Consider the following 10,533-nt stretch of genomic DNA (forward strand, 5'->3'; position numbering starts at 1 on the left):
CATCAGGCCTTGGGGACTTATCTACCTTTATATCTTTCAAGACACCCAACACTTCCTTAATATCAGCATGACTTTCTCTTTGGTGAATACCAAGGTAAAGTATTCATTTAAGACATCAACCACATCTCCTGGCTCCGTGCATAAATTGATTCCTTTGTATTTGAGTGGGTCCATCCTTTCCCTAGTTATTCTCTTGCTCCTAATATATCTGTTAAATGCCTTGGGACTCTCCTTCATCCTACTTAATAAGGACATTTCATGGCCCCTTCTAGACTTCCTAAATCCTTATTTACGTTATTTTCTGCTTTCTTTACATCCCTGAATGTCCTTGTCTGATTTCACTTTCCTAAACCTTGTATATGTTTCTTTTTGATAAACTTTCGATATCTCATCATCCAGGGTTTCTGAATATTGTCATCCTATTCTTTGATCCTCACAGGACAAGGAAACAATTTTGTGCTTCTATCTTGAACCATGAATTCAAGCTAAATTCAAAAAGGAACTGTTTACTTTGAAAGACCAATGTTTATTGTTCATTGTAACATTTGGTCTTTCCAGTGAATATAATCCAGGTTATACTAAGTTTTTAGATATTCTGTCTTGTCATGATTTGAGACCATAACCCCGGATCACCTAGCACATAAATTTTAATCTCAACATGCATTTGCTTAAAACAAAGTCAAAAATCACACAACATTAGGTTATAGCCCAACAGATTTATTTAGAAGCATTAGCTTTCTAGGTGCTGTATCTTCATCAACCACCCGTTGAAGGAGCAGTGCTCTGAAAACTAGTGCTTCCAAATGAACCTGTTGGTCTATAATCTGCGATTTTTAACTTTGTCCATGCCAGTCCAACACCGGCATCTCCAAATCTTATTTAAAACAGATGACTATGAATGTGGATTCAGTGGTTGTCTGGAAATAGAGACTTTGGCATGTCACACCTGATGAGGTGTCAAGAAAGGTTCAGTAGGATGGACTTAAAAGGGGAGAAAATGCACTACAATTTGTACTTAACATTTTGGGAGTTACCTCAAACTGCATGAGTAAAGACAGCAATCTGGGTGAGAGACACATTTATGTTTAGATTAGATTACATTAGATTACATTACAGTGTGGAAACAGGCCCTTCGGCCCAACAAGTCCACACCGACCCGCCGAAGCGAAACCCACCCATACCCTACATTTACCCCTTACCTAACACTACGGGCAATTTAGCATGGCCAATTCACCTGACCTGCACATCTTTGGACTGTGGGAGGAAACCGGAGCACCCGGAGGAAACCCACACAGACACGGGGAGAACATGCAAACTCCACACAGTCAGTCACCTGAGGCGGGTATTGAACCCAGGTCTCAGGTGCTGTGAGGCAGCAGTGCTAACCACTGTGCCACCATGCCGCCCATGTCTTCTGCTTTCAAGAATACAGAAGAACAGGTGTTAAGAGTGTTAAGAGCCAATTCAACCCTGGCTTGTATAGAACAAGAAGTGCTAATGACCAGGGGTACTCATGTGTATGAACCTGGATTTGAGTTACAATATCCTGTCACAGTCAGAGAACCATCCAAGAATCATCCCTGCATTTCAAGTAAAAGCAGTGAAATGTTACTCCTGGTGCTAGAAGCCAGTTGGCCAGCAAGCCAGTCAAACGAAACAGAGAAAAAATGGTATAGTGCTACCAGCGAACTGTTAAAAGGAAGCAATAAGAGGATTTCAACAACTGGGAAATCCAGGACCCTTAAACTGACCATTCAACTATTAACACTCACTACCTACTTTTCATGAACAACCCATGGAATATCTTTTAACTTTTTTTTTGGTTCACTTCACATTCCTAATTTGTGTATTTTTATGTTGCATTTCCCACTCTTGTGTTAACCAAAGAAATCCTGGTTAATTTTTTTAAATACATAAATTGATTTGGTCAGGTAGAAAGGTATCCACAAGGGAGAGGATCCTTGGTAAATTAAAGCTGTGTGACTGACTGAGGGAGCGAGTGAATAAAGGTGGAGCACCAGTTCATCCCTTCTCACCTGGGAGTTTAAGAATTCCATTTGGAACTGAAATAAGTTGGGGAAACCTCACCTGGGGACTGTCTGTAAAATTTTTCTTCAAGGTACATCATATAAATTTTGAAAACCAGATGATATTAAAGGCAGAAGTGCATGTTGTTCATGTTGTTTTAAATTAGTAATTGCTTTATTAATCCACAAGCTTCATAATTGCATGGAAGCTCAGGAAAGCATGATACAGAATAGTGAGTTTAGTATCATTTTAAAAACCATTGGCTAAATGCTTATCCATTCCCATTTTCAGGCACGATGGTTGCTATTAGAGATCTGTACGTGCCTGGTGCTATTGAGACAAGCAGCGTGCAAATTTTGTGCCACGTCACTTTTTGCTTGTAGCATTCAGGCAAAAAAAGAGATCTGTGACAAAAACAGAAATTGCTGGAAAAGGTCAGCAGGTCCACCATTATCTGTGGAAAGAAATCGGAGTTTACGTTTCAGGTCAGGTGACCCTTCCTCAGAACTGAAGAATTTCTGTATTTGTTTCTGATTTACAGCATCTGCAGTCCTTCTGATCTTTAAAGAGATGTGTGATGCTGGCTAGCTAAATCATAAGCAGGGAACATCACAGTGTGCAAACGTTGCATTGCTCCATTTCACCTCCAGTTCTTAAAGACAATCTACCTCTCTTAGAGGGAGCTGCACTGACTGAAAGAAACAGCCACTGACTACTAATACTGCAACTCTCTGCATTAGAAGGATATCTTGGGGAATGGTAAAGGAATGCTAAAACAAGCTTCTCTCAAACTTATTATGCAAAATCAACCCAGTGAAATTTATCTTTCTTCCTCCTCTTCTTCTTCCCCTTGCAGTGGTGACCTCCGCAGACCTGGTGGCAATGGTTTTGTCCTCAGGGTGGTAAAGATCAGGAGGGCACAGCAGACCACCATGAACTTGGCAACATGCTCCAACAAATTGTAGAACTCCCCCCATGCTGCATTATAGAATGCTCCTGGTTGTGGAACTGTTGTGTTAGCATGCAAATAGTCTCCTCAATGATTCTGCTGGTACCTATATAACTTTAATACATATCCTGTGTTTTTGGCTGGTTGGGTGACAGAGAGGGGTCATTACTCAGAAGAAGAAGGAATACATAAGACAGAACATAGCGCAATACAGGTCCTTCGGCTCTTGATGTTGCGCCGAACTGTAATGTCTCCAAGCACCCAACAACTGTTTCTTCTTGGAAGCTCGCAGATTGTGGGAACAGCAAACTACCTCAGAAAGAAGATATCATGGCTGGAGCCAGAGAAGAAAAAACTCTCAAGCTTCTTCTCTTCAGAGAAAACATCATTATATCACAACTCTTTGCTTATGAAGTCTGTATTATCTCCTAAATTCAACAATGGACAGTATGCTGAGAGACATTTGAAACATAGTTCTCTCCTGCCTATAATGAGCCAGTGACAGATATTTAATGAGTTGCATCTTTTTAGGACACTGACACCACTCTCCTCAGCAAGGTGAAAAACTATAGGTTCTCCTGAAGATGGTGGCACAGTTTCACCACTATTAGTTACATAGGCTGGGATCTATCCTCTGCAGAAAAGGAGCATGTCCAAGCATTGCATGTTTTTGAATTAATCAAAAGCATGGCAGTCAATAGTTACTCAGTGTATTTTTGATGGCAATATATTGACTAATCAGAGTCAAGTTACCCATGAATCAGCACCCTTTTTTTATGCAGTATAAAGTTTTGCTTCCTTTGAAGTTAGGCATTCTTGCATCTGTCCTGAGGAGTATAAGATGTAAAATCTCACCATTATGTCTCTTACATCAACAATATTCAAGTTCTGATCAGTCAAACCATTAGGAAGGAAAGCAATAAAATCATAAAGGATACTTGCATTTTGCATAACAAAATAAACAAAATTCACATTTTCCATGGGTAATATTTAATTAGGCCTATAGATTTTAACACTTGGGCGTGACTGTTTTTTCCAGAAAACAGCAAGTGCTTTTCTACTGGGGCAACATTGTTAGTATACCAAGGTTACTTGCATTTACTTTGCTTTAATTATTTCCACCTTAACTTAGAAATAATTTCCTTCATGAAATTTTCTTCAACTCATAAATGTTGAAACTTAGTACCTAGAAACCAGTTTCATGGTTATCCACACGAAATCTTTACAGCAAACATATTCTTTAGAAGTTTTTCCAACATTCATTTAGATTTAAGTTAATCAACCATCCTTTCATAAGAAGGAATACGAAGTGCCTTAGGTCACAGGTGAATTTTCACACAGAGAAAAAAAAATTAAGAAAGAAAGTATACATGTGCCAACTCAAATAAGTGCAGTTCTCACACCACATGGAGAGAAAGTGAGTCTTCAAATGCTCACGTACACAACAAAGTAACAAAATTTGTGAACAGAGCAATAGAATTTACAATTTCTCTGCCCAAGTACCATAACTCATGAACCCTCTAAATACATCTCATCTCTGTATTTCAGCAGAAGAACACCATTTATTTTTCTCTCCACTCACTAATTTAAAATATTCTTTTAATTAGCTTTACATGTCATTGTTATGAGACTCCACAATTTGTTGCTTCTCCCATGAGGTTTTCCTCACAAGAACTAACCATTCCTATAAAACAATGGCTTCCACATTAGTGAAAATTAATTCAACATATTTGACTTTTGCACCAATTTTACTTCAGGTTTCAGTACTAATTTCTAGGTTTAAATGATTCACTTTAATTATTGTTGTAATTGACTTAGGTCTTAAAGTGCCTAAATGCCTGAAAACTGATCTAATTAATTAACTTAATTATTAGTTATTAAATGAATTACCTTTCATAAGTCTGTTGGACTTTGGGATATCAGCCCCTGAAATTGGACCTTGTTGTGCCTTTATGCTCATATTAAATGAGTATTCGAGAATCACCTTCAAATCTTATCTTGAACATTTTGAGTTAATTTCCATCCAGGAATGACGACAAAAGAAAATAATTTGTGTAATGTCTCCTGACCTTAGTGAAGAAGAACAAGTTTTTGTACTTGTTTTAACACTGTGTAAAAGATTTTTAAAACTGCCCTACCTACAACATACTTCAGTGTTTGCATGACAGTCTGACAAGCTAAATTTTACAAACTTGAATGTAAGCCTGGACAGGATGTGAGTGCAGGAGGAAAATATCAGAATTGTGAAACACAATACTAGAGGGTTCCTTAGAATTTTAAAACATAGCATTCAGACTTTGGATGAGGTTTCAACAAATGGCACATTGGAGGGCATTGTAGTTGGGGAGACACTGCCTAGTGGCATTATCTCTGGACTGTTAATCCAGAGACATAGGAGAAAGTGAGGACTGCAGATGCTGGAGATCAGAACTGAAAAATGTGTTGCTGGAAAAGCGCAGCAGGTCAGGCAGCATCCAAGGAGCAGGAGAATTGACGTTTCGGGCATAAGCCCTTCTTCAGAAACGAGGAAGGTGTGCCAAGCAGGCTAAGATAAAAGGTAGGGAGGAGGGACTTGGGGGAGGGGTGTTGGGAATGCGATAGGTGGAAGGAGGTTAAGGTGAGGGTGATCCCTCGGACTCAGCACCGCCTTCTTGACCTGCAATCTTCTTCCCGACCTCTCCGCCCCCACCTCCTCTTCGGCCTATCACCCTCACCTTAACCTCCTTCCACCTATCGCATTCCCAACACCTCTCCCCCAGGTCCCTTATCTTAGCCTGCTTGGCATACCTTCCTCATTCCTGAAGAAGGGCTTATGTCCGAAACATCAATTCTCCTGCTTCTTGGATGCTGCCTGACCTGCTGCGCTTTTCCAGCAACACATTTTTCAATCCAGAGACATAGGTAACGTTTGAGGGTTTTGAGTTCAGACCTCTCCACAGCAGATGGTAGAATTTGAATTTAATAAATAATACCTGGCATTAAGAGTCTAATGATGATCATGACCTCTTCTAGAATACTGTGTCCAGTTCTGGTCACGCAATTATTGGAAAAATGTTAATAAGCTGGTGAGCATTCAGACGAGTCTTCCAGGATGTTGCTGGGTATGGAAGGTTTGAGTTATTAAGCAAAGTTAGATGAGCTGAGATATTTTTCACTGGGCATAGGGGATTGAGTGGTGACCTTACAGAGGTTTATAACATCATGGGGGGTATAGATAATGTGGATGGTAGTTGTCTTTTCCCTAGGAAAGAGGATTTCAAGACTGGGGGGTGGGGACACATTTTTAAGGTGAGAAGAGAGAGATTTAAATAACTATGAGGGGCAAATTGTTTTACACAGAGAGTGAATCGTGTGCGGAATGAACTTCCTGAGGAAGTGGTGGATGTGGGTACAATTACAATGTCTAAAAGACATGTGGATAAGTACATAAATAGAAAAGGTTTGGAAGGATATGGGCCAGGGAAAGGCAGGTGGGACTAGTTTAGTATGGGATTAGGTTTGTCATAGACTGGTTGGACCAAAAGGATCTGTTTCCGTGATGTATGACTTTATGACTGAGGAGCTGGTGGAGGAGAGAGGGATTCACATTTCTGGATCATTAGAATTTCCTCTGGGGTAGAAGTGACCTGTATAAGAAGAACAGATTTCACCTGAATTAGAAGATGTGGGTGGGATAGGGCTGGGGTGAGCGGGAGTCAGGGTGAACAGTGGGTATGTGCAAGGGACCCAGGGAGACAGTGAGAAAAAAGATCAGTCTGAGACAGGTGCAATTGGGAAAGGAGTGAGTCAAACAGTCAGGGCAGACAGGAACAAGCAGAGAACAAGATAAGACTGGTAAATTAAACTGCATTTATTTTAATGCAAAAGGCCTAACAGGTAAGATGAACTCAAATCATGTTGGTGACATAGGATTGAGATACCACATCGATTACAGAGACAGGGCTCAAGCTTGAACAGGACTAGCAGTTCAATGTTACAGTGTATAGATGCTATAGGATTGGGGCAAGAGAGGAGGGGCAGTGGCATTTTTGATTGGGGATAATATTATGACTGTACTTAGGGAGGATATTGCTGGGAATACATCCAGGGATGGAACTGAGAAATAAGGAAGAGATGGTCACCTTATTGGGATGGTATTATAGATCCCCCTAATCGTCAGTGGGAAATTGAGAAACAAATTTATAAGTTATCTGTAAGAATAATAGGGTGGTAATGATAGTAGATTTTAACTTTCCAAATATAGATTGGGACTGCCATAATGTTAAGGGCTTGGATGGAAAGGAATTTGTTAATTGTATAGAAGAAAATTTCTGATTCAATATTTGGATGTACCTACTAGAGAAGGTGCAAAACATGATTTACTCTTGCGAAATAAGGTAGGGCAGGTGACTGAGGTGTCAGTGGGGGAGCACTTTGGGGCCAGCGACCATAATTCTATCAGTCTTAAAATAGTGATGGAAAAGGATAGATGGAATCTAAAAGTAAAAGTTCTAAATTAGCTCATTTTGACAGTATTAGGCAAGAACTTCCAAAAGTTGATTGGGGGTAGATGTTCGCAGGTAAAGGGACAGTTGGAAAATAGGATGCTGTCAAAAATGAGATAACAAGAGTCCAGAGACAATATGTTCCTGTTAGTGTAAAGGACAAGGCTGGTAGGTATCGAGAATGCTGGATGGCTAGAGAAATGGAAGTTTTAGTTGAGGAAAAGAAGGAAGGGTTTGTCAGATACAGACAGCAAGGATCGAGTGAATCCCGAGAAGACTTGGCAGTAGAAGTATACTTAAGAGCGAAATCAGGAGGGAGAAAAGGGGACATGAGATAGTTTTGGCAAACAGGGCTATGAATCATTGAAAGGGATGGGGGAGATACTAAGCAAGTATCAGTGTTTTCTGTGGAGGACATCGAAGACTGAGAACATGGGGAAATAAATAACAACATCTTGAAAACCGTCCAGAGTACAGGGGAGGATGTGATGGATGCCTTAAAATGCATAAAGGTGGATATGTCTCCAGGACCTAATCAGATATTCCTGGATTCCTGATGAATGGCTTTTGCCCGAAATGTCGATTCTCCTGCTCCTCGGATGCTGCTTGACCTGATGAGCTTTTCCAGCACCACACTTGTGGCTGTGATCAGGTATACCCTACAACTCTGTGGGAAGCTAGAGAAGTGATGACTGGGCCCCTTGCTGAGATTTTTGTATCATCGATTGTCACAGGTGAGGTGCCGGAAGACTGGAGGTGGCTAACATGATGTCATTATTTAAGACAGGTGGTAAGGAAAACCCAAGGAACTATAAACTGGTGAGCCTGACATGAATGGTGGGCAAGTTGTGGCAAGGAATCCTAAGGGACAGGATACACACATATTTGGAAAAGCAAGGACTGATTAGGGATAATCAACATGGCTTGTGTGTGGGAAATCATGACTGACTAAGCTGATCAAATTTTCTTAAGAAGTAACAAAGAAGGTAGAGCAGCGGATATGATCTATATGGACTTGAGTAAGATATTCGAAAAGGTTCCACCTGATATACTGGTTAGCAAAGTTATATCACAAGGAATGCAGGGAGAACTAACCATTTGGATACAGAACGAGCTCGAAGGTAGGACACAGAGGGTGGTGGTAGAAGGTTGGTTTTAGACAATACACAATAGACAATAGGTGCAGGAGTAGGCCATTCAGCCCTTCGAGCCTGCACCGCCATTCAATATAATCATGGCTGATCATTCCTAATCAGTATCCTGTTCCTGCCTTATCTCCATAACCCTTGATTCCACTATCTTTGAGAGCTCTATCCAACTCTTTCTTAAATGAATCCAGAGACTGGGCCTCCACTGCCCTCTGGGGCAGAGCATTCCACACGGCCACCACTCTCTGGGTGAAGAAGTTTCTCCTCATCTCTGTCCTAAATGGTCTACCCCGTATTTTTAAACTGTGTCCTCTGGTTCGGCACTCACCCATCAGTGGAAATATGTTTCCTACTGCCAGAGTGTCCAATCCTTTCATAATCTTATACGTCTCAATCAGATCCCCTCTCAGTCTTCGAAACTCAAGGGTATACAAGCCCAGTCACTTCAATCTTTCAGTGTAAGGTAATCCTGCCATTCCAGGAATTGACCTCGTGAATCTCATGGGCAGCATGGTGGCACAGTGGTTAGCACTGCTGCCTCACAGCGCCAGAGACCCAGGTTCAATTCCCGACTCAGGCGACTGACTGTGTGGAGTTTGCACATTCTCCCCGTGTCTGCGTGGGTTTCCTCCGGGTGCTCCGGTTTCCTCCCACAGTCCAAAGATGTGCAGGTCAGGTGAATTGGCCATGCTAAATTGCCCGTAGTGTTAGGTTAAAGGGGTAAATGTAGGGGTATGGGTGGGTTGCGCTTCGGCGGGTCGGTGTGGACTTGTTTGGCCGAAGGGCCTATTTCCACACTGTAAGTAATCTAATCTAATACGCTGCACTCCCTCAATAGCCAGAATGTCTTTTCTCAAATTTGGAGACCAGAACTGCACACAGTACTCCAGGTGTCGTCTCACCAGGGCCCTGTACAGCTGCAGAAGCACCTCTTTGCTTCTATACTCAATTCCTCTTGTTATGAAGGCCAGCATGCTATTAGCCTTCTTCACTACCTGCTGTACCTGCATGCTTGCCTTCATTGACTGGTGTACAAGAACACCCAGATCTCTCTGTACTGCCCCTTTACATAAATTGATTCCATAGAGGTAGTAGTCTGCCTTCCTGTTCTTGCCATCAAAGTGGATAACCATACATTTATCCACATTAAACTGCATCTGCCATGCATCTGCCCACTCACTTAACTTGTCCGGGTCACCCTGTAAACTCCTAACAGCCTCATCACATTTCACCCTGCCACCCAGCTTTGTATCATCAGCAAATTTGCTAATGTTATTGCTGATACCATCTTCTATATCATTAACATATATTGTAAAAAGCTGCGGTCCCAGCACGGATCCCTGCGGTACCCCACTGGTCATGGAGAGGGATAAGTGTGCACTACAGGGCAAGAGTTATAGCTGGGGGCAGGGAAATTATGATGCGGTGAGGCGTGACTTAGGATGTGTGGCTTGGAAAAGTAAGCTTCAAGGCAAGGGCGTAATTGATATGTGGAGCTTGTTCAAGGAGCAACTATTGAGTGTCCTTGATAAGTATGTACCCATCAGGCAGGGAGGAAAGGGTCGTGTGAGGGAGCCGTGGTTTAATAAGGAATTGGAATCCCTTGTTAAAGGGAAGAGGGCGGCCTATGTAAAGATGAGACGTGAAGGTTCAATTGGGGCGATTGAGAGTTATAAGGTAGCCAGGAAGGACCTGAAGAGAGACCTACGAACAGCAAGGAGGGGACATGAAAGGTCCTTAGTCGCTAGGATTAGGGAAAACCCTAAGGCTTTCTATAGGTATGTCAGGAATAAAAGAATGACTAGGGTAGGAATAGGTCCAGTCAAGGATAGTAGGGGGAAGTTGCGTGTGGAGGCGGAAGAGATTGGGGAGACACTGAATGAATACTTTTCGTCAGTATTCAATCAAGAACAGGACATTGTTG

Source organism: Chiloscyllium plagiosum, chromosome 19, assembly GCF_004010195.1.
Source record: "Chiloscyllium plagiosum isolate BGI_BamShark_2017 chromosome 19, ASM401019v2, whole genome shotgun sequence".
NCBI classification, from domain to species: domain Eukaryota; kingdom Metazoa; phylum Chordata; class Chondrichthyes; order Orectolobiformes; family Hemiscylliidae; genus Chiloscyllium; species Chiloscyllium plagiosum.